The 26,105-nt window shown below is 42.0% G+C and overlaps 1 long non-coding RNA gene across 2 annotated transcripts in view; it reads right to left on the bottom strand.

Moving 5' to 3' along the window:
• Positions 1–25,261, bottom strand: part of LOC142301603 (uncharacterized) — a 438,325-nt gene extending 413,064 nt beyond the window's left edge. The window contains exon 1 of one of the 2 annotated variants that reach the window (XR_012752844.1): positions 25,205–25,261. This is a non-coding gene — a long non-coding RNA (uncharacterized LOC142301603). Of the gene's footprint in view, positions 1–21,768; positions 21,856–25,204 lie in introns of those variants that run through there. The other variant, XR_012752843.1, reaches the window with a different exon arrangement.
• Positions 25,262–26,105: the final 844 nt, after the last annotated feature.

Genomic DNA, 26,105 nt, shown 5'->3' with positions numbered 1-26,105 from the left:
TAGCACACTCTGAGGTCTCCTAGGATTGTGTCCAAGCCGTTTCAACTTCTTTATCACAAACACAGCCTTAGTATGGTAAAAGTGGAATTACGAGAGAAATGGGTGGCAACTCGTTAGCTACCAATAGCCTATTTAATAAAACTGTGAACTAACAAACTTAATGTTTTTAAAATTTAAAATATGTTTTTAAAAAATGTTTTTCAAAATCTTCTATTTCTTCAAAAAAATTCTTGCTGGCTTCTGTTTTCTTTTACATTAAGTGAACCTGTCACCGGATGTTTATAATACTCACCTAACGGTCGGTGCAGAACAGACTGGTCGGATGGGTGTCTCCGTTCCTTGTCTTTTGGCAGGACCTCAATGCCGGCTAGTGTAGATGACGTAGAATGCGTCATCCACACTAGCTTCAGTAGAAGGACAAAGATGGCTGAAAGAGGAGGCGCGGATCTTTAAAGGATTTATTCTCAGATTGTGTCTTATGGGCAGCACACAGCTCTGCAGTCTCCTTACTTCCTAGTTGCTGGGGGCCAGTCTATAACTGCTTCCCTATCTTTCTGTCCCTCTATCAATTGAATCTATCTCTGTATTATTGCAAAACCACTATTCTCATCTTATTCAGAGTTATACAACATATTATTGTCTGGAGTATTTGTCCATTGTTTTAGAGCTTTTCTTCCTAACTTTATTGCTGAGCTGTGACATACTTCCCTACCATAAATTCACAATAAAATGTCTGCTGCATTCCTACTTTGACTTTTATACATGCTATTATAGTCCCTCCTCATTGGCTGTTCCTTATGATAACTATAAGGCATTATGGGGAAACCCAAGTGGTCGTGTCAGACTTCTGATGCAATGTTTTGCAATGTGTTCAAAAGGAGAAATAATTTTTTGGGTGGTTGTGGGGGCAATTCATGTGCATTGAATTGCAAACTGAATTTGCCAGGACCTGCAAATTTTATAAAATTGGATTTGAATTTGATTTCTACTGAATCAATTCAATCATATTTCTCTATATTGCTCACAGCCATATTGCTCACTTCTAAGGTTGTTAATCTGTCCTGGTCATGTAATGGCCTTATACTACTATCTCTGGTAATGTAAAGGGAACTGGTCACCTAAGAATTTCTAAATCTAAGTGAAGATAAACCATCAGTTGCCTTATCACCTTCAATGATGTGCACGGTGTAATTTACAAACAAGAGTGAATTGAGAGGATAACGTTAGAATTACTGTACATCATGGGGCACAGCACTGAGCCATCACAATAGCTCTTCCAATCAAGTCCAGTTAGAGTTAGACTAAAAGACGTTCTCCCCTACTTTTACATTCATGACCTATTCTTAGGATAGGTCATCAATGTCTGACATCCCACACCCCCACTGCTCAGCTATTCTCTGTGCCGGTGGCAGCAGCAGCCTGTTGGAAATGCTCAGTTCTGGAGCTGCCCCGTCAACTCTGGCATTGAGCATTTCCAGTCTCAGGCTGCTACCACTGGCACCAACAAGCTGATAAGCTGGGGTATCGGACCTCGGCTGATCAGACATTGATGATCTATCCTGAGGATAGGCCATCAATGTGAAAGTACTGAACAAGCTCTTTAGTTGTTTAATCAGTGCAGATCTATATATTCCTTTTTCATCAGTATGATAATTATAGTCATCATCATTGATTTCATATAAAAAGTGTACATTCTATTCTTTTCAATAATATAAAGAACAGCAATAATAAAACAAATCATCCTTCTCAGGCCTCATTCTAAACTGAGGAGTGGAACAGTGATAGGAAAAGTATAATAGAAACAAAATGCACCACTTCAGCATTTTTTACTACAGTTTTTGCCTTACAAATATTGGTGTAAACTACTGATCAAATCTTGAACGTGTGAACGTGGCCTAACATCAACTGTTGAGAAAGAAAAGCTGACTATATAAATATGAGGAATACCGAAGTGAGAAAAACACCGGGCACCGCAAATCCAAGGGGAATGCTGTTTGTTCGTGCTTGAGGAGCATAGGATCCGGGTGCACGTCCTAGGGCGTAGACCATATGTATATCCAAGGAAAGACAGAATAGGCGGCACTCAGCGGCATCCAAATGCAGAATTTTATTCCAAATTCATACCAAGGGGTACAAGTGGTGGGGGAGGGAGAGGACTAAACACAGAACGCCAGACGACGGTGAGCCGTTTCGCACCTTTGTACTTCCACGGGTCCAGCATTGTGTGTTTAGTCCTCACCCTCCCACACCACTTGAACCCCTTGGTATGGATTTGGAATAAAATTCTGCATTTGGATGCCGCTAAGTGCCGCCTATTCTGTCTTTCCTTGGATATAAATATGAGGAACTACAACTGCACCAAGATAATGCTTTTATTCTCTACTATTATTAACCAGATATATCCAGCTTTCACTTAAAAAAGCACTCCCATCAAAGTTTTTATCCTCCTAATATATTAGAATTATCATAGTGAATAGAACTGCATACTTACAATTGCTCATTTTGCCTTTCTACCCAGTTAATTCCTCTGTTTTCACTCAATATGTAGACACAGGAAGTCTCTTGTCTTTGCATGAATCATTCCCTTCTTCAACTCCTGACCCAGCTGCCTCTTTCTCCCCCTCACAGGGAATTTTGTAGTGATGATTCATGCAGGGAAAATAAACTTACAGTGTCTACGTAGAGCAGAGAAAAGAGAAAACAAAAGAATTGGGTAGAAAGTTAAAATGAGCAATTGTAAAGGCCCTGTCACACACAGAGATAAATCTTTGGCAGATCTGCAGTGAAATCATGCAACCACAGATCTACCACAGATCTACCACAGATCTGCCACAGATTTATCTCTGTGTGTGACAAGGCCTTAACTGCACAGTGCTTTAAGAGGATAAAGGCTTTGATGGGCGTGCTTCTTTAAGAACAAAATTAGTTTCAAATATATAAAACATAACATAACTATATAGTTAGAAAAAGACGGACACTTTGTTCAAAAAACAATATCACACTTGTCCATTAGTTGCCAGTAGATAAGTGAGAGACTATAAGAGCTATTTTTAAAGAAATCCTTAGAACTAACTTAAAGGCATTTTCTGGGATCATATTAATGTGGCCAAGAGGAAGGCATTGTATAAAGAAGCATTACTTAACCTACTGAATTCCCCACCAATGGAGACTCATACCGTCACCCATATAGCCTTACTGGGCACTGAGCTGCAAGGAATCACCGGCCTCAGAAGTCATAGGGTATAACAGGTGGCCACAGCAGAACCACTGGACTAGCAGTGCTGGAAAAGTGGAAGATTCAACAGCAAAGTAATGTCTATTTAATTATTTTATAACATTTCGTACACTTGGCCAAGCTTTATAAAATTCCAGAAAAAAAAAAACATTTAACAATAATAGTTCTAAAAGGTACACTGGAAAATGATTAAAAATAATTACTGTAAAAGCTTTAAATGTCTAATATCACAACATGGAAGTGTCCACGTCTTTCTCAGCATTGACCGAATTCCCCAGAACACTGCTGCTGTTTTTTCTGCTACAGTTCAAAGAGGCAAGAGAAAAAAAATACTGACTTGTATTCGGTAAGTCAGTTCTTTCTCAACAGCAAAAAAAAAATTGCAGGATCAAGGACTCATGATTCAATATGACATAATATTACTTCTTCAAGAAAAGCATCCAGGCTCCTTCTAGCAACAATATTTCCTCTGGAAATAAGACTTAAAATACTAATCTGAATCAAGAAATTCCCAATAACAGCTTTATCCACAAAGTTTATTACTTAAATTCAATCATTTACAGATAAATTTAGACAGAACAATAACAATTACATTATTTCTTGGCAGAGTCTCACTAATCTTACAGTAAAGAACCCCATCTATGATGGTGTTTTTTTGTTTTTTTTTTTACTTTAAATTCTGCTTGGTTCTCATTATTACAAGCATTTTGTATAAGATTATTAGACAGTTTTCTTTACTGTTTATTAAAATTATTTTCCCCAGAAACAAAGTTCATTTTCAAGTGGATTTTTATTAATAGATAGAGAGGAGAAACCGAGTGTATGCCGGATGTCACCAGAATGTCCAGATGTTGATTATTTTAAAGTTCTTTTATTCTGGTCATCGCATTTCATAGAGCTCAGTCTCCTTCATCAGGACAATCAAGAAAAATTAACCAATCAAGGTTGATTTTTCTTGATTGTCCTGATGAAGGAGACTGAACTCTCTGAAACGCGTTGACCTGAATAAAAGAATTTTAAAATAATCAACATCTGGAAATTCTGGTGACAGTGCGGCATACATCTGGTTTCTCCTCTCTAGCAACAAACAGAAATGAGGAGAGTTATTAGCCTATTGTATATTCAGCTTTCCTGGATTCTGAATTCTGCTCCGAGTACTTGTAGACCGATATTGGTAGGACCGTTAATGCTTTATTCACTTCCTCGAATAAGTAGCCTCCAACATAAAGAAGTGTGCCTCTAAAAAATGTCTTGACATTCTAGATCTCATACTTGATATTGCTAAAAAATAAAGAACATTAATCTGATTGGCTGTCATATTGTGTATTGCATCCTTGTAAATACAATCAAAACACAATATCAATAATTGATCAGGATCCTAGATTCTTACTGCTACAGATTATATCCAACATGCCGATCTAAGGGTATGACCAACTACCAAAGTGTAAGCTTAAAGTTACAGTTGAAACCAGAAGTTTACATACGCTATGTAATGACACATCTGCATGTTTTTCTCACTATGTGACATGAAATCAGAATAAACCTTTCCTGTTTTAGGTCAATTAGGAACCAAAATTATTTATATTTGCCAAATGCGATAATAATGAGAGAGAGAGAGAATGTTTAAAGGCATTTTTATTATTTTTTGCAAAGTCAAAGGTTTGCATACACTAAGAGAACTATGCCTTTAGGACAGCCCATCTGATGATGTCATGTCTTTGGAAGCATCAGATAGGTTTAATGGCAACATATCAGTTAATTAGAGACACACCTGTGATTGTAATTTAATGGACACCTAAAACACACTGCGTCTTTGTGTAGCATCATGGGAAAGTCAAAAGAAATCAGCCAAGATCTCAGGAAGAGAATGGTGAACTTGCACAAGCCTGGTTCATCCTTGGGTGCAATTTTCAGATACCTGAAGGTGCCTCGTTCATCTGTACAAACAATTACAATCAAGTACAAACAAGATGGGAATGTCCAGTCATCGTACTGCTCAGGAAGGAGACGGGTTCTGTGTACCAGAGATGAAGGTGCTTTGGTCATATATGTGCATATCAACCCAAGAACAAAAGCAAAAGACCTTGTGAAGATGCTGGTGGAAGCTGGTAAGATTGAGTCATTATCCACAGTGAAACGAGAACTGTATCAACACGAGCTGAAAGGACATTCTGCCAGGAAGAAGCCATTACTCCAACAGGAACATAAAAAAAGCCAGATTAATGTTTGGAAATGCACACAGGAAGAAAGACCTTACTTTTGGAGACATGTCCTGTGGTATGACAAAACTAAAATGGAACTGTTTGGCCATAATGACCATCATTACGTTTGAAGGAAAAAGGGAGAAGCTTTGGAGCCTAAGAACACCATCCTAACTGTGAAAGATGGGGGTGGCAGCATCATGTTGTGGGGTTGTTTTGCTGCAGGAGGGACTGGTACACTTCACAAAATAGATAGTATCATGAGGAAAGAAGATTTTGTGGCAATACTGAATAAACATCTCAAGACATCAGCTAGGAACTTAAAGCTTGGGTGGAAATGGGTCTTCCACATGGACATTGACTCAAAGCATACTGCCAAACTGGTTACACAGTGGCTTAAGGATAATGAAGTGAATATTTTGGAGTGGCCATCACAAAGCCCTGATCTCAAGCCTATTTAAAATTTATGGGCAAAGCTGAAAAGATCAGTGCAAACAAAGCGACCTACAAAAATGGCTCAGTTAGACCAGTTCTGTCAGGAGGAAGGGGCCCAAATTCCTACAAACTATTGTGAGAAGCTTGTGGAAAGATATCCAAAATGATTGACCCAATTCATACAGTTTAAGGGCAATGGTACCAAATACTAATGAAATGTATGCAAACTTTTGATTTTGCAGAAAGTAATAAAAATGCCATAAAACATTCTCTCTCATTATTCTGGAATTTAGCAAATATAAATAATTTTGATTCTTAATTGACCTAAAACGGGAAAGATTTATTCTGATTTCATGTTAGATAGTAAGATAAACATGCAGATGTGTCTTTATAGATAGTGTATGTAAACTTCTGGTGTCAACTGTATTTCTCCATAAATGGTCTATGCCAATGGTCCATCACCTACTGCTCTTCAACTGCTGCAACATGAAATTTCCAAACATGGTCTGAAAAAGTTGAAAACAGAATTTGTATCCATAGGCAAAGTAAGAAATCCCAAAAGCACAACCACTAAAGAGGAACAACAGAGCTAAACAAATGTGCAGAAACCAAAGTGATTGCAAAACAGTAAAAATTAGCTTTTACTAAATATAGATTAAAAAACATAAACGTATCCAACACAATAGACTGAAAAACATGTTCTTGAGCCAACAGGAAAACCCCCGTAATAAAATGGCACTAGTCATAAAAATAAGGCATTATGTAGAGAACATACATACACATACAGTATATCACATAAGCAAGTACACCCTTCACATTTTCTAAATATTTTCTTACATCTCATGACATCTCATGGAAAATAATTCTCTGATGATCTGTAAAAAAAAAAGAATTATTGCTTTACATAAAGGTGGCCGAGGCTATAAGAAAATTGCCAACACCCTGAGCTGCAGCACGGTGGCCAAGACCATACAGGTTCCACACAGGGCAGACCTCACCATGGTCAACCGAAAAAGTTGAATGCATGTGCTCAGCGTCATATCTATTGGATGTCTTTTCAAAATAGATGTATGAGTGCTGCCAGCATTGCTGCAGAGGTCTCTGCAGAGATCATACATCGTACACTGCATCACATTGGTGTGCATGGCTGTCATCCCAGAAGGAAACCACAAACAGTTTGCCAAAGTCAAGCATGCTAAGGACATGGATTACTGGAACCATGTACTGTGGTCTGATGAGACCAAGATAAACTTATTTGAGTCAGATGGTGTCAAGCATTTGTTGTGGCAACCAGGTGAAGAAAGAAAAGACAAGTGTGTCTAGCCTACAGTCAAGCATGGTGGTGAGAGTTTCATGGTTTGGGCCTGCATGAGTTCTGCTGACTGGGAAGTTACAGTTCATTGAGGGAACTATGAATGTCAACATGTACTGAGATATACTGAAGCTGAGCATGATAACCTCCTTTTGGAAACTGAGCCACAGGTCAGTATTCCAACATGATAATGACCCCAAACCGTGCTGGACTGGCCAAGCATGTCTCCAGTCCTAAACCCTATTGGGCATCTGTGGGGCATCCTCAAATAGAAGGGGGAGGAGCGCAAGGTTTCTAACATCCACCAGCTCTGCGATGCCATCATGCAGGAGTGGATGATTTCAACAGCTTCTGTGAAGCTCTAGTGAACTTCATGCCCAAGAGAGTTAAAGAATTGCTTTAAAATAATGGTGGCCACACAAAATAGTGTCTCTTTGGGCACAATTTGACTATTTAACTTAGGGGTGTATTAACTTTTTTCCAGCGGTTTAGACATTAATGGCTGTGTGTTGAGTGCACAGGAACACAAGTTTTTTCACCTCATTCACACACAGACTCAAGTCCCAAAGATGTTTCCACCTCTACTCACAGGCACTTTCTGAGGCATCTCCGTGGTCTTTTAACCCCTTTACGACCAAGGTCGTACTGGTACCTCCTTGGTCGCCTCCCGATGAGTCGCCCACCACAGTGGCACCCTTCTGGCAACAGGTATGTCAGGTTAACTTCAATAGGAATCGTAACGCCACTCTCGGTGTTGCGGTCAGGGGGTGACTGCCACTGCAGTTTAACAAGCGTCTGGGGCCGATGGTGTCTGCAGTCTGGTGTTATGGCCTCCCGAGAGTGAGGCTGGCCCCAGGGGCTCGCGTATATGTGCGTGGAACCACAGGTCGCAGAGTAACTCAAACACAGTCCAGAAAGTCTTTTAACTTGCTTACTCACTTTTAGTTGGTTGGTGAGATACCCGGGTGATGCTGAGATTATACCAGGTGGAACCAGGAATTCCTGCAGGCCGTTCTGAGGGTAGCTATTAACTTACCTTCCTTGCACTTCTTTTGTTTCGGATAACCCCTCACTTGCAGTATCGTGGGATTCATCCAGGGAAAGTTGCTACTGCGTCTCCTTCCCTTTCTGGCCCGTTTGCCGGCATCGTGGACCTGGTGAGATGGCTTCTGGCCCTATCTCCTTATCGGTCCCCCCGTTGCTCCTGGGGCTCGAGCTCTGTATCTTTGGTGAGGAACCTCTAGTCCCCTCACCGGCAGGTTTAGCAGATCAGTAGATCGATATCTGGCTCTAGGGACCTGTTCCCTGTGCGTAGTTGCCAGCAATCCCCATACTCGACTGCCTCTCTGCAGGTGTCTTTCAGGCTGACTTTCTGGTCACTGTACTTCCCCGCTAACAGCTACCACACCAGCAGGGTCTGGCTAGCATGGCTGTACGTCTGCTTCCTTCAGCAACTTCTGTACACTGCTCCAGACTGGCTTGTTCCTCCTCCTTTTCCTATCTGCCACTGCATCCTAGCCAACAGCTTCTCAACTGCACCCCTTGCTGAGAATTGAAAGTTAACCTCTTCAGGGCTACGCAAGGGTCCCCTCTCATGGTGTGGGAGACCTGGTCACTATGTGTTTGTGTGTACACACCTCATTCTGGCCTTTTGGAATTACCTGAAAGCACTGTCCCAGAATGGGTCCAGTACTCTGTGGTCCCTGACCAAGTCAGGGGCGCCACACCACCAGTTACCGCGGCTCCGGCGGCGAGCTCGAGGTATTCCCCACACATCTACTGATCTGATCAGCAGACATTTGTGGCTAACAGGTGCAGGTGGATCTAAGATCCACCCGTGCCTGTTAACCCCTAATATTGTGCTGTCAACACTGTCAGCGCAATTTAAATGGCCACGGCAGGGATCGACCATCGGCAGCCCCGTTATGCGCTCACAGGGTGCCAATGTGTATCCATGGTATTGCGAGGTCAGCTGAAGCTGACATGACTCACTTCATGTGAGTGCTGACAGAGCGTTGACACTCACAGGAGATAAACATTTCTGCTGATCAAAGTTATGCTACTCTGATTAGCAGAAATGAACAAGCGATCAGACTTTGCAGTAATAAAGTCCCCTAAGGGGACTAGTAAAATAAATAAAAAATGTAAAAAAAAATAAAAAAAATATGAATAAATAAAAAAACTAAAATATCAAATCAACCCCCTTTTGCTCCATTAAAAATAAAACAGAAAAATAAAAAATACACATATTTGGTATCGCGGAATTCAGAAATGCCCAATCTATCAAAATCTAAAATCAGTTAATCTGATTGGTACATGGCGTCGCGAGAAATAAGATCCAAACGTCTAAATTACTTTTTTTAGTCAACATTTTTTTTTAAAAGCAATAACAAGTGATCAAAATGTAGCATCTGCACAAAAATTGTATAATGATCAACACCAGCTCAAGACATAAAAAGTAAGGTGTCACTGAGTCCAGATCTCAAAAAATGAGAATGCTACAAGTCTTGGAATATGATGACAAAAGGCTATTCTTTTTTTGGAGAAACTTCTGATTTTTTGTTCACACCTTAGATAAAAGAAAAAGCATACATGTTCGGTGTTTACGAACTCGTACCAACGTGAGGCATCATATGGATACATCAGTTTTATAATATAGTGAATGTGGTCAATAAAGACCCCCAAAAACAATTGTGCAATTGCACTTATTTTGCAAATTCACCGCACTGTTTTCCGTTTTTTCAGTACACTATATGGTAAAACTAATGTTTTCATTCAAACGTATAACTCATTCCGCAAAAATAAGCCTTCATATGGCAATATTGATGGAAAAATAAAAAAAAATATGGCTCTTGGAAGAAGGGGAGGAAAAAATGAAAATCGGAAAATCCCCCAGGGTAAAGAGGTTAAATGAGCTGCAAAGCCTGGATTGAAAATAATGACCAGACCCACTCAGTTCTTCTGGTCATTTCTAAAACCCGGACCAAAAATCTGAGTCCATGAAATAAACCTTTGAGCACTGTTAGTGCTGGAGTGCTCTCTCCACTTTTCACATTATCAAGGCTAGGCACCTTCATGACACATACACTCCGTCCAGCTGCCATCTTACATATACCCCTCTGTCCAAAACCAGATGTCTGGTCACGCTCAACTACCCAGCCGTGATCACTGTCCCACCAAGGATTGACCAAGCCAATATAGCATATCTGATGAGTCTTCCTTTTCACCGATTGACAAACTTTATAATTACCCTTACCAACCCTTTCCAAAACTTCATGGCATCCTTGCCACTTGGTGAGGATCTTGCTCCTCACTGTAGGCACCAACACCCACACCCAATCCCCAGGACTATATTTTTTTTACCCAAGTCAATTGACTATCCAACCTGGTTCATGCTTCCTGTATCATGAAGAGGCACTTTTTTATCTGACCCCTCTCTTTGGTCCTTCAACACAACAAACCCTTATGCCCAGCTAAATGTGGAACACGATTATTGGGACCTGGCTCCAAGGGAATATTTACCACCCTTATTTTTCCTCGAGTACCTTTTTGAGTCAAGTTCCTGATTTGATTGTTTCAAAACATGCCCTGGACATAGCCAGCTCAGGGATATTGGCTTTAGGGGATGCTTTATCATTCTTATTGCCAATCAGTGCTGAAAATGAAAACTTGTCGGCCGCGGCATGTGACAAAGTTTATATAACTGTTGCCTAGTTGATGAGAGAGGTACTATGCAATGCTGCTCAGCTAAGCATCGTCACCTTGGTTTCGATGTGGTGCTGTTTCCCTGCCATGGACACCCTCTTCCAAGAGCTCCATTTGCTACTGCTGTCGTTGCTACTATCGTTGTATCGGCAGAGGAACACAAGTCTTGTCCCCTTAAGTCACAACAGACTCAAGTCCCAAAGGTGTTTCCACCTCTGCTAACAGGCATTTTTTGTTGCAGCTCAGCTGTCTTTAAAGTGAGTTACAATGCCAAGATTGAAAATAATGACCAGTCCCACCCAGCTCTTCAATTCATTCCTAAAACCCGGACACAAAATCTGTGTCCATTAAATAAACCTCTCAACACTATTAGTGATGGAGTATTCTCTCTGGGTTTTATATCACCGAGGGCACTTGAGTGATACATGCATTTCATCGAGGACTTGACCGACTACTGTCGCGGGCGGGGAGAGCACTGCGCTCACCACGCTCGGGTCCGTCGCTGCTGCGGCTGCTGCTCGGTGGCTCGAGCGGTGGGCCGGATCCAGGGACTCGAGCGGCGCTCCTCATGAGTGAGTGAAAGGGGGGTAGTTTGGGTTTGGGGAGTTGGTCCGTGACGCCACCCACGGTTTGTGGTGAGGTTGGGACACCACCGCTGCTCTGGACGGGGATCCCGGGAGCGATGACAGGGAGCAGCCGAGATGTTTCTCTCCCCTCCGTGGGTAGGGGGGTTGGCGGTTCCGGGGCCCGGTGAGGTGTCGGTGAGGCAGGGTTGGCGAGGTGCAGGGTCGCGGGGGCAGCGCGGTGCCAGATGGCACGGTTGTACTCACTCAGCCAAGAATGGATACAGAGTCTCTGGTAAAACAAACGGCTGGATGGACGGGTCCCGCAGCTGGCTGCTGTGGTCACTCCCAGTAGGTTGGTGGTGGCTGCCTTTCCCTGCACCTGTTGTGTATCTTCGGTCCCGATGGCTTCCCACCGGTAACCCGCTCCCCAGCTTGGGTATGTGTCGGAGGAGCCCCTTTTTGCCCGCAGGCTCTGGCCCTGGGATTTCTAGCCTTGGCGATAGCTGTATTTCCCTTTCTCTGTTTGGACGGTTGCCTTCAATCGGGTCTTTGCTGCTAGGAAACCCCGGAGGTTCCGGTCACTAACGGATTTGACCTGTTTAACGGCGACTCCAAGCCTGGTCGGGGTCTGCAGGCCCTGCCGGTTTGTGCTGGCTTCTCTTCGCTCCCCAGTTCGGTACCGGTGGGCCACTGCCCGTCCCCAGTCCTACGGTTCCGCGTCGATCAGCCTCTCCTGCAGACGGCCACCACCGTCTGCCAACCTTGCTCTCGGTGTCCGGGCCACGTACCCGGACACGGTCAGTCTACTCCTCTACTACTACTACTTCACTCCTTCTCCTTCACTCTCCCTAACTGTTCTGACTTCCTTTTCCCGCCTCCAGGACTGTGAACTCCTCAGTGGGTGGGGCCAACTGCCTGGCTCCACCCCACCTGGTGTGGACATCAGTCCCTGGAGGGAGGCAACAAGGATTTGTGTGTGACTGATGTGCCTATCTCGGGGTGTGGGGTGTGTTGTTGCAGTACCTGTGACGACCTGGCTTGTCCAGGGCGCCACACTACCATTTTACTATATTATATCAATATTTATATTATATATATATATATATATACATATATATATATATATATATATATATATATATATATATATATATATATATATATATTATATATACACACACACACACACTCAAAAAGGAGTATAGTGATAGTTATTAGGTATGTGTAATTTCATGCAGAAATAGTACATTTAGTAATTTAGATTAGAATGCCAGAAAAGTGATTCTCTAAAAAGGAGGTCACATAAGGTATGAATGGTAAAATTAATAGTAACAGCAAAGTGGTAATACCTCCTGATGAAGTATTTATGAAACACTTCGGGTATTTGGAGACAACAAGTCGATGTCATTCAAAAATGTAGTTTTTGCTTTTTCCTACATGAGCTATGCAAATAAAAGGGTGAACATGAAGGTGAACAAACCACTATCTAACAATGTGATTCTGAAGAGACACAAGAGACCTTCTCAAAGAGTTCTTTGTGTGGTTTTAAAAGTTATCCACTTCAAAATCCACATTCTAAAGGGGGATTTACACGCAACGACATCGCTAACGAGATGTCGTTGGGGTCACGGAATTTGTGACGTACATCTGTTCTCGTTAACGACATTGTTGCGTGTGACAGCTACGAGTGTCTGTTAACGATCAAAAATACTCACCTAATCATTGATTGTTGACACGTTGTTCATATCCCAAATATCGTTGCTGTTGCAGAGCGCAGGTTGTTTGTCGTTACTGAGGCAGCACACATCGCTTTGTGTGACATCCTAGAAGCGACGAACAACAACATACCTGCGTCCTGCCGGCAACGAGGTGGGCGTGTCATTAATGCGGCTGGTCTCCGCCCCTCCGCTTCTATTGGTCGGCCGCTGTGTGACGTCGCTGTGACGGCGAACGAACCTCCCCTTAACAAAGAGGTTCTTTGCCGCCCACAGCGACGTCGCTAGAAAGGTAAATATATATGACGGGTACTAGCGATTTTGTCCGCCACGGGCAGGTATTTGCCCGTGACGCACAAACAACGGGGGCGGGTGCTTTCACGAGCGACATCGCTAGCAATGTTGCTGCATGTAAAGCAGCCTTAAGACTATTCAATTAGTAATTAAAGTGTTTTTTTAATTTGCATTTTGAAGCAGATCTGCTTCAAAATCTATGTGAAAAACTCCATGAGGATACACCCTAAAAGTATATAAATATAATTTAGATCTTATCCATTAAAAGTGTTCCTCCAAATGTTCCCTTCCCCTCCATAAATAATCCCATACAAGTGTACATACGGTGTCATTTATCAATAGAAATCTGCGTTTATTATTCCCCTCTCGAGACTTTCGTCCAATCTTAATTACATCAGTTAATCAATAGAGATCTATTCACTTCAAATCATGAACCTGATTCAGCTCGGTGACGAATTATAATTATATTTCATGTAAATTAAACTTCCATTAACCTGCAAAACATTTACATATATATTTGACACACAAGGAATGTAAATCATATTTAATTATGTGTACGACTTATATGATTAATAATTCATCAATTTTTAATGAACAATCCAAAAGAGCACGAACAAGGCAATATGATATGTGTAAGACTCATAGACACTATGTGAATTCTGAAGAGGAATTTCCCATAGGGGGCAGTCACACGGCCGTATGACTTATCTGAGAATCGCAGATGGACGGCGGCTCTCCTGACCCGAGCATGACTGTGTGCATTTCTATGCAGCTGTCACACTCAGGTCAGAAGTGTTGGAACCCTTGAAATTGTTCCAAAAAATGAAGAATTTATCCCAGAAAATTATTGGAGTTATACATTGTATTATATACAGGTTTATTTCCTTTGTGTTTCTTGGCAAAAGACACACAAAAACCTCGGGGGGGGGGGGGGAAGGAAATAGGACATTATAATATAACAAAAAGAAGCTGGACAAAATTGTTGGAATAATCTTTGGACTCTTCTTTTGTAAACTGCTCCAGGTCTCTCATATTTGAAGGTTTCCTTATCGCACCAGCAATTTTAACATATCTCCACAGTTGTTCAATGGGATTTGGATCTGGACTCATTGCTGTCACTTCAGAACGCTGCAGCACTTTGTTTCCTTCCATTTCTCAGTGCTTTTTGAAGTATGTTTGGAGTTATTGTCCTGTTGGCAGAGCCATGACTTAGGATGCAAATCCAGCTTTTTGACACTGGGCACTACTTTGCAACCCAAAATTCTTTGGTAATCGTCATATCTCATGAAGCCTTGCACACAGTTAGGGCACTGTGTCAGAGACAGCAAACCAACCCCAAAACATTTTTGTGCCTCCAACATATTTAACTATAGGTGTTGTGCTATTTTTGTAGGCCTCATTTCATTTTCGGTAAACAGTAGAATGATGTGCTTTATCAAAAAGCTCTACTTTGGTCTCCTCTGTCCACAAAACACTTTCCCAGAAGCATTTTGGCTTACATACGCACACTTTGGCAGACTGCAGTCTAGCTTTTCATGTCTGTGTCAGCAGTAGGGTCCTCCTGGGTCTGTGCAATAGCGTTTCATTTCATTCAAATGCTGATGAATAGTTTGCGCTTGCACTTATTCATCCAGAGCCTGCAGGACAGTTTGAATTTCTTTGGAACTTAATTGAGGCTGCTTATCCACCATCAGGACTATGCTCTGTTGCAACCTTTCATAAATTTTTCTCTGCCATCCACATCCAGGGAGATTAGCTACAGTGCCATGGCTTGTAAAATACTTGATTATGTTGCACTCTGGTGGCAAAGGAACGTCAAGATCTTTGGAGATAGACCCTTGACCTTGAGATAGTTGACATTTTTCAACAATTTTGGTTCTCAAGACTTCACATGGTTCTCTTCTCATTTTTCTGTTCTCCATACTTAGTGTGGCACACACAGACACAAAATGCAAAGATTGAGTCAACTTCTCTCCTTTTTATCTAGTTTCAGGTATGGTTTTCATATTGCCCACATTTTCTATTTGCCACGAGTGAGTTTGAACGAGCATAATATGCTTGAAATGAAGTTTTTTAATAACAATTTTGGAAAGGTGCTAACAATTTTGTCTTCTTCATTTTGGGGGTTTTGTATGAAATTATGTCCAATTTGCCTTTTTTCTCTTTTTATTTTCTGTTATTCCAATAAACACAAAGGAAATAGACATGTGTATAACAAAACTGTAACTGTGATAATTAGCTGGGGGAAATACTTCATTTTCTGAAACAATTTCAAGGGTGCCAGAATATTCAGGATTTCTTTAAATGCATGAAAAAAAATCACTATATATAAGCATACATGTGTGTATATACTGTATATACAGTATATATACAGTCTCATCTTATTAAGAAATACCAGATCTAACTCTCCCCGAAGGACTGTTAAGCTAATTGGGCTTTTATTCTGCAAATCTTCAAGAATGCTTAATAGGTCTCATGACTCCCACATTAATTCCACATTTTGCAGTTTCCAAAAATCCCCAGATTATAGAGATTTGTTAACACAAGAGTGAAGTAGCTATAAGTATAGCTGTAGAGCGAGTAGATGTATGTGTAGGCTTGAATTTATAATTTAAAAATGTCCTCAGTTATTTATAAGCATGTCTCTTTCCTCTAATGGATGCATTGCACGTCATCAGTTTGAACTTTAGAAAATAAAAACTTAAAAAATAGAAATAGAAAATGTTAAATTTTTATTTCTTTGGAAGCATTAGATATACGAATATAAATCCTCATATGCAAATCATGCGATGTGATAGTTATAATAAATAAAATATGAAACATTAGTATTTGACACCATCATGACTGATCTTTTTCTTCAGTATTTCTCCTAAAACTAATGTACAAATGAACAGTCCATAACTTTTAAGATTACATTACACAGGATTACGTTAATAAAGTCTTGTGCCATCTGACAAGTTAAGGGTTCGGCTGCTTTCACACTACGTTTTTTTAACATCCGTCATGAACGTTTTTTTAACGCAAAAACGGATCCAGTGCAAATGCGTTTTCATTTCAATGCATTTGCAATGGACTCGTGTCAACATGCGTTCACTTGCGTTTGCGTGCGTTATAGTGAGGATCCAGCGACTTGCAGTTTTTTAACTTTTTTCAAAAACGCTACTTGTAGCGTTTTTGAGCTGCGTCCAAATACTGCAAATTGCTGGATCCTGACTATACTGCATGCAAACGCATGTGAACGCTGGCATGCTGATAGACAGGATCCTGCTTGCTCTACTGAGCATGCACAGAGACCAGCCTCGGGTGATCAGTCCTTCTCTCCCCCTCCCTCTCTTCCCCCTCCCTCCCTCCCCCCTCCATCTCTCTCCACTCTCCCCGCCTGAGAGCGGTGGACGCTCGTAACCAAGGTAAACATCGGGCATCCGCGGGCTTAGTTACCCGATGTTTATCTTGGTTATGTGTGCAGGGAACCGGCTCCTAGCAGCTGCAGACGCTCGTAACCAATGTAAATATCAGGTATCCAAGCAAGTTACCCGATGTTTACCTTGGTTACGAGCCTCCGCAGCTGTCAGATACCGGCTCCCAGTCTTTCACGTTCAGTTCCCCACATTCCCGATCACATGACTCCAATGCCCGCCCATAAACTTAAAGTGACAGGATCCTGCAAAATAACATGCGGTTGCATGCTTTTTTTTTGCTGTAAAAGCAGGATCCGCTTTTGCAGCAAAAAAAACGTTCATGACGCATGTTAAAAAACGTAGTGTGAAAGCCGCCTTACTATGTTTTTATTTATATTAGGAGCATTAAAGAGATTGTCCAAGTTTGTGATGAGTCTGCAGTCAGTCTATTTGACTGCTAACTTTTCAATTCTCTCAGCATACGCACTACACACTGTCAGGATTCTCTGGTCCCAACGGTGAGAGGTCACGAAACCTCAAATATGCAATTTATGTATATGCAGTCACGTGCCAAGTAGATATGCACTGCATCGCGCAATGAAAATAAATTAAAAAAGGACGGACATGTCTAGTCATAATGTGGCAGAATTATACAAATTGCATATTTGTACCCACATGACCGTCCACTCACTCGCCACTAGCAAGGGAGAATCTTAAAAATGTATAGCATATGTGCTGTGAGAGTTCTGAAGCCTGCAGTCACTTTAATCTCAAACCTGGTCATCCCCTTTAATTTAAGCAGTGTGGCAGGCAAATCCTGGAATATACTCACTGTCAGGATTGAGCTCTGCTTGCTGGTTCCAACAGTCATCACATGGACACTACACTCATATGCAATTTTCATATTTGCGGTCAAGTCACAGCTGGCTTTTCTTCCTGCTTCTCAGTTTTTCAATGAACACATAGAGAATTATGAAGAGCATCACGTTGCCACGTGACTGTAAGTGTGAAAATCACATAAGAACGAGCGGTCACATGACAACTATTCAAACCATTTGGGGGAGGGTGGACAAACTGAATTCTTACCCCAGGTGCCGAAAAGTCTAGATATCAGAGTTGAGTGAGTATCAAAACATTTCTGTTTGCGATACTCGTAACGAGTACTGTGTACTACTCGCGTATTCCTTCCAAATAGCAAATACAATGCAAGTCAATGGGAAATGCGTTTATTTTCCCCTAATTGGGAAATGCGAGTAATTTTCTGCTGGATTTTCAACAGAAAATTACTTGCATTTCCCATTGACTTGCATTGTGCTCGCTATTCGGAACGAATATACGAGTAGTACACAATACTTGTTACAAGTATCGCAAACCCAAATATTTCGATACTCGCTCAACACTACTAGATATACCTCTGGACAATCTTTCTTACAGCATGAAAAATAAGTACAATAAAAAGTTACACTGTAGATGGATTAGGCAAAAAAGGGGAGAAGGAGGCCAGCCTGATCATTATGTATCCCCAGTGAGGAAAATATACATCTTGTATATAGAGGGTAGACATATGATCAACCAGAGTGGTACTGTAGTGACTGAAAAATTAGGTACCCACTAAGCAATGGATGGAACAGTACAATCAAAGATTAAACATTACTAAGTCTGCTTTCACACATCCGATTTTAGCAGTGCGGCTAAATCCGGCTCTAAAACCTATGCAACGGATGCGGCGAAAAAAACGCATCCTTTGCATAAGTTTTTACATGCGGCCTGTCCGGTTTTTGCCGGTTGCGGCACGCTACTGCGCATGCGCAGTGCAAAAACTGCATGCGGCTGCCGGATGCGGTTTTTGCCGCATCGCGCCGCATCCGGCGCGATGCGTTTTTTTTTGCCGGACAAAAACGTGCCAGGCAGCATTCCATCCGGCTGCCGCATGGGCTAAATATGCCGCATCCGGCAAAACCCAGACCGAACGCAAGGCCATGCGGCACAATCCGGCACTAATGAAAGTCTATGCGGAAAAAACGCAACCGGCGGCAAAAAAAAAATGTTTTTTTCTACAAAGAGCCGGATTGTGCCGCACAGCAAAAACCGGATGTGTGAAAGCAGCCTAAGTAGGGCTAGTGGAGATTATGCAGCCACCCAAGACCCCACGTGCGTTTCATACATTGTTTCATCAGGGTTGAATTAATTGAACTGTCCCATCTTGTGCTTAGTGGTCACTTACTATTTTGGTCATTACTGTACTATGTTAGTATACTCACTATGTACAGAATGTACTATTTCTCGCTGGTGATATATTATGACCAGGCTGCGTTCTCTCACTTTTTTCTTCCCTAACCCCTGTGTAGTGTAACTTTTTCATGTAGATATTTTTATGCTCTAATAATAATTGTCATTTTAAATGGATTTTGTGTCTTTCAACTTAATTGCATTATTATGCACATCAGAGTAATTTTTCTTACTTAGATGCTATAATACACATTGTACTTAAGAGAGTATTATCATAGGATGGCTAGTCCATTCCTCCATTACTGAGAAATCCAGCCTTTATATTTACTGTATATGCAAATCAGGCTGTAAATCAGAAGCCTCTGTCACTCCAGCTTCAGGTAAAGGTGTCGTCAGTCAAACAGAAGAAGGCGGCGCTGCGGTGTGAACAGAGCTGGAGTGACAGAAGTTTCAGACCTACAAATAGCTCTTCAGCCTCATTAACATGTTGTCACAAGGAGGTTTTTGCAGACATCGCCAGCTGTCATAGCGACGTCAGGATCTGCTAATTTGCCTGATGTTTGTGATCAGTTCGGGGAGACCCACAGACTTGTATTTCATAGGCAGGCTAGAAAGAGTTAATCTCTGCCAGCAGGCTTATTAGTCTCCTTTGATCACATGCTGTGGAGGAGCCAGTCAAATTTACTCCCTCCCATATATGCTGGCTGTACAATTCCTTTATTGCCAGCTATAGCTAGTCTCTACTGGTCTAGTGGTGTGATCCAGACTTAATGGTGGTTGTAATACTTTATTGCTGTGAGCGGTTGTGGGGTTAAGCAGACCCTGTTGTCCTTTTGTTGCTGCCTTACCTTTCTTGCTTTTCTGCTTAGTTTCTTAAGGCTGCTTTACACCAGACAATCTATCGTGCGATAGATCGTCGGGGTCACGGTTTTTGTGACGCACATCCGGCATCGTTGGCGATGCCGGCCTGTGTGACACCTCCTAGCGACGCAGTATCGCTCACAAATCGTGAGTCGTGTACTGCTCGCTAGGTTCCATAATATCGTTTAATTTAGTTGTTCATCGTTTCTGTGATAGCACACGCCGCTACGTGTGACACCCCGGGAACGATGAACAGCAGCTCACCTGCGTCACGCGGCCGCTGCCGGCTATGTGAAGGAAGGAGGTGGGCGGGATGTTTACGTTCCGCTCATCTCCGCCCCTCCGCTTCCATTGGCCGGCGGCCGTGTGACGTCGCTGTGACGCCGAACGTCCCTCCCACTCCAGGAAGTGGACGTTCGCCGCCCACAGCGAGGTCGCACGAGAGGTAAGTATGTGTGACGGGGGTTACAGACTTTGTGCGCCACGGGCAGCGATTTGCCCGTGACGCACAAACGACGGGGGCGGGTACGATCGATTGTGAAATTGCACAATCGGTCGTACTGTGTAAAGCCCCCTTTACTGTTTGTTTCTGTCAGTTTGTAGAGTGTCTAAGTTTTCTTTTTTCCCCTGTGTGTTTATATCGTTGTTGGCATCACATTCTTCCTCCTTCCATCCCTGTATGGGGATAGATTAGTTCTGAACAGGCATGGGACTTATAGTCAAAAAATGGTCTGCATGCAGACTAAAAATAATGGTGGTGCAAGTGAAAAAGGGTCAGCAACCCTGTAGCAATGTATCAGACAAAATTAACTGCACTCATAGGTTGCAATGCAAAAAGGTGAGGGGTTTATTGATACAAAAGAAAAGCAACTGTGGAGTCATTCAACGTTTCGACCCACCTTGGTCTTAATCAAGAGTCGCTTCAGGATGGGCAGCTGGAGTATTATTATTATTATTATTATTATTATTATTTATTATTATAGCGCCATCAATTCCATGGTGCTTTACAAGTGAAAGGGGTATATATAATAGGGACAAGTACAATAATCATAAACAGTACAAAACACAGAGGTACAGGAGGAGAGAGGTCCCTGCCCGCGAGAGCTCACAGTCTACAAGGGATAGGTGAGGATACAGTAGGTGAGGGAGTATGGTAATGAAAAGCGCAATGGCGCTGATGTATATGGGGATTGCCTTGAACATAGTTGGAGCTGGGTTTGCAAGAGCAGCGGCGCTGTTTCTGTTTGTAATGCATATCCTAGAGTGCAGTGAATTTTGTCTAAAACAGGCATGGGACTTAAGCATCTCCACCATTAGGGGTAACCCTCATGTTAGAGATAGCTAGGATCCCCTAGCTTGACTGACAATGTTGGAGACCCCTGTCCCTCAGGATCCTGCAGTCACATCGTTATACATGCTGATTATTCAGTAATTGAGGAATGAACTAACAATGTAAAGGTATTGCTTGATTCATCTTTGGAATTGCTGCATGGATGTTAATATTCTGATGCTGACGGATCCCCTTTAAGGTTGCTATTACAATATGCTTGTTCAGTTTAGATGTTTTAGCCAAAGTTTCCTTTTTTACAGAGACTTACAGACATTTGACAAGCCTGGAAGATCCAAATCAGCTCCCCTGCTATAATTCCCCAAAATTATTTTACAAACAGTGTATCCGGGCAGCAATACATGAACAGTAATGGCATTTACAGTATTCGAGAGTGAACAGTGCCGACCAGCTTCAATTTGTGTAATACAAGTATAAAAAGCAGACAAACAGCTACAACACCCACAAGTCAAAGTCACACAGCATTTACCTTTTTGAAAGGTCAATTTAGGAGAATTCTGTCCCAGGGTCCATTGATGAGGTCCTCCTGGGATAATCCTTGTATATAAAGCGTGTCACCCCAACATGGCACTATTTCTGCAATTAAATTGTTTGGAGAGCTGGGGATCTAAGCTGAACGGCTGTGCCCGCTGCTGAGTTCATTTCCTCTAAAATAAAGGTTATTATCTGGCGGAGAATAAGTGAAACTAAATTGGTTTAGTTGACCTCAGCTGTAAATGAAAAGGATCTTCTCTGTCACATAGGATCCTGCCAGAAGTAACTCCTGCCAATATTGTCAGTGCCTGTGTTTTCTCCCTGTTTGCAAATGACTGATTTTGTGATTCATGCACACCATTAACCAGTACAATTACTGGAAAATCAGCAAGCTAAAAAGTCATGAGAATCCGAAAAAAAGGCTACTATGAAGTTATGGAATTTACTATGGATTAGAAAGAAAAAAAATGAGACTAAAGCCCGCTTTACACGCTGCAATGTATCTTACGATGTGTCGGCGGGGTCACGTCGTAAGTGACGCACATCCGGCATCGTAAGGTACATTGCAGTGTGTGACAGGTACGTGCGATTGCGATTGAACATTCATCGCATACACATCGTACCTTTCTCTAGAATTGCACGTCAGATTGTTCATCGTACCCGGGGTAGCACACATCGCAGTGTGTGACACCCCGGGAACAATGAACAGATCTTACCTACGTCCTGCAACTCCCGGCCAGCAATGCGGAAGGAAGGAAGTGGGCAGGATGTTTACGTCCCGCTCAGCTCCGCCCCTCCGCTTCTATTGGCCGGCTGCCGTGTGACGTCGATGTGACGCCGAACGTCCCTCCCACTCCAGGAAGTGGACGTTCGCCGCTCACATCCAGGTCGTATGGACGGGTAAGTACGTGTGACGGGGGTTAATCGTTTGTGCGGCACGTTCAACAAATTGAACGTGCCACACGAACGATGGAGGCGTTCCAAATCGCATACGATATCGTACGCAAAATTGCAACGTGTAAAGCTGGTTTTAGGCTATCGAAAGGACATTGCAACCAGAGCTGGGGCTAATAATAAAAACAGCACTGAAAATAAAAATCTAATCCGCTACCTGCAGAAAAAAAGTGACATGCTCATTCTTTTTCTCAAGAAATTCTGCAGAAAGAATGTTCTTGAGAAAAAAACGCAGTGTGCGCACAACTATTTTTTTGTTCCATAGGTTTTGCTGGGGAATGTCTGCAGAAAGGTTACAACCATTTTCTCAAGAAATTTCTGCTGCAAAAACGCAAAAAAAACCCCGTAAAAATGCACTGTGCGCACAGGGCCTAAGAAGTATATGTTTGTATCAACGGCTGCCATCTAGCGGCAAGTCGCCTTTAGATTAGATAAGATGGGGTTACGCTAGTGGAATGGAAGAGTGGCAGATGGCGGGAAAGAGAACAGGAGGGAAAGTTCCAGAGGGGACCAGTAGAGAATAGGGTTCAAGTGTGAGAAGATGTGATCTCAGTGTTAGGGTACCCTGAGGTCACCTCAAGACGTCCGGAGCCTACGGCTCACCCCAATTGGCTTAGAGAGTCATTTGGCCAGAGAGCTGTCAGGGCCCAGAATCGGACAAAGTTGAGTTAGTGGGAAGGAGACACAGACCCCAGAGCTTTGGTACAAGATTATAATGGAGAAAATAAGGTTGGTACAGGGGGTACTTGTCTAACCCAAAGACTGGGGTCCCTGTGATGTCCCTTATCCCAACAATAGAATTAAAGGTAGTCAGGGTCGAGCCTCCAACATGGCACTGTCTCTTGTCCTGGCCCTGATGACTATGTCCCCAAAACCCAGGGAACAGACAGGGATGGAGATCCCAAGAGCCCACTAACAAGCAATGACTAACAGGGGTAAAACAAAACTCATACACACCTAAACCCTGCACCAGGGGATAACCAAAGGTGGACAGGTAAGGGTACAAAGAAAGGGGGTAGTAGAAATAACTTACAACAATCACAGCAGATAGCAGCAGCAGTAAGACCGTGTCCTCTCTGCTCCCTGGCTAGCTCCTAACTGAATAGAATAACCAGCAACCTCTCCAGGAAGCAGGGGGATTAAATACAGCCTGGGAGTGTTCAACTGAAGACAGCTGAGCAAGTCTGCTGCTGCACCAGGGAAGGGATTAACCTTTAAATTCCCAAAGGAAAAAAGCACGATTAGGTGTGCATGGTCTCAGATGATAAATGAGAACGCTAATCCTGAGCCTGTCCTTATACACGTGACAAAGATCAAAAATAGCAGAGGACAAGTCAAAGAGGAGTACCCCACATTGAGAGGAAGAAAGAAAAGAAAGACCATGTCTGTCATAATGGAGTGAAAAATAAAAGTAAACTATTCTGGTTAGCTAAGCAAACTTGATGTTGCGTGTGTTACTAACTGACTACAGCAACAGCTGCCTGTAGAGTGAAGGACACAGGCCTGAAGAAACCAGTAAGTGTTGTGGACTCCACCCAAAGTCACGTCTGCACACGGAATCTACTTGGCGACAGAGTGCAGTGCCCGTGCAGCCTGGTGCTGACACCTTCCTCCCCAGGACTCCAAGTGCTTGGGAGAGATTGCTATTTCATGAAAGCGCTGCAGCCACTCAATGGCCACTAATTGTCTGCAGATCTTACACTTCCTTCTGATGTCCAAGTTCATCTGAAGGGAGAGCAATTGATGTAGCCCATAAGTGATTGCTGAATGGCTGCAGTGCTTACATGGAATAGTGATATCTTGTGAACCCTAAGAGACCCAGCACCGACATTGCTGGAAAGGCACCAATGCAGAAGAGGAGTATCTGATATTTGCATTTTACCGTGGGGAATACAGTATTTAAGAAATGGTTGTCCAAGTAGTGGACACCATTTTAACCTTAATTATAATAAAAAAGGAGAATATAAAAAAATTGTAAGGACTAAAGTACTGCTGCTAGTGCTTATACTAGTTACAGCACTATAGAAAACAATTAATGTTCATACTAATAGTCTTCAAAAAACAGAATTATAAAGTAGGATATAATTACTACTAATAAGTAAATACTCTGCTTCTATTAGGTAAATACTACTAGTACTAACAGTAAAAATAATATAGAAGACAACCTTTGCTACTAATCTACTCATAAGAATGGCAAAATTCCCCTGAAAATGCCATGCATAAACAAAATCATAATGTTAAAACAAATGCTCTTTATTAATCAAGTAAAATGGTGTGATGAATATAGCAAAGGGACAGAGGCGCACAACACAAATAAATGTTCAGAATTGTACAGACCATTTACTGCTGGAAGCAACAGGTAACTGATAGGATATATAAAGTATAAAGAAGATCTCAGGTGAGTATTGTTGACTGAGTGTAAAACCTCAAAAGTCAATATACTACGATTAAATAAGTATAAGTAAAAAGATAAATACCAAAAGGATCTTCTGTGTGGTGCGCCCACCCCGATGTACGTTTCGCCGAGTCCTTCGTCAGGGCTCTATAATAAGAAATGCAAAAATACAAAGTATAAGAGCAACATTTTAATATCAAAGCCATGTGCACACGGTGCGTATTTGGTGAGTTTTTTACCTCTGTATTTGTAATCCAAAATCAGTAGTGGGTGAATAATACAGAAGTGGTGCCCATGTTTCTATTATAATTTTCCTCTGATTGTTCAACTCCTGGTTTTGGCTATAGATACTGAGATAAAAAAAACCTCACCAAATACTCAACTTGTGAATATGGCCTTAAAGACACAAAAATCCAGATGTTATATAGTGAAGCTACATAAAGATGAGAACGTTCTGGCTGCTATGACTATAAATAAATGAGGAAAAAATAAACCCATAGGATCCAACTAGAGATGAGCATGACGCACAGATGACGTTATTTCTGTCATACTTATCCTCTGATTGTTCCACTCCTGGTTTTACCTTACAAATACTGAGGTGAAATCTCACCAAATACTCATCATGTGCACGTGGCCTAAATGTATTCAATCCATTGGAACCTGTCATGGGGAAAATAGTATCTGATCTGTAGGTAGGATGTTATAGAGCAGGAGAAGGTGATCAGAATGATTTTCAGTAAAACTCCAGTGAATACTCCTACTGAGTACTGATGAGCGGATCAATATGTGGAAGATCAATTTCAAGTCGAACTTCCTGAAATTTGCTGTTTCACTCGAGTTTGAACATTTTGAGATTCAAATGTATAATTTCCACACTACTAAAGCAGAATGGGTTAATATAATTTTTCATGGCCTACCCATAATAACATATTATCATACCTTTTACAGTGATGGTCATTACCAGGGAAATTACAGATCAGCGG

This window comes from Anomaloglossus baeobatrachus, chromosome 1, assembly GCF_048569485.1.
Source record: "Anomaloglossus baeobatrachus isolate aAnoBae1 chromosome 1, aAnoBae1.hap1, whole genome shotgun sequence".
Lineage (NCBI taxonomy): Eukaryota > Metazoa > Chordata > Amphibia > Anura > Aromobatidae > Anomaloglossus > Anomaloglossus baeobatrachus.
Note: the sequence above shows the minus strand (reverse complement) of the source record. Positions and strands in the feature narration are given on the sequence as shown.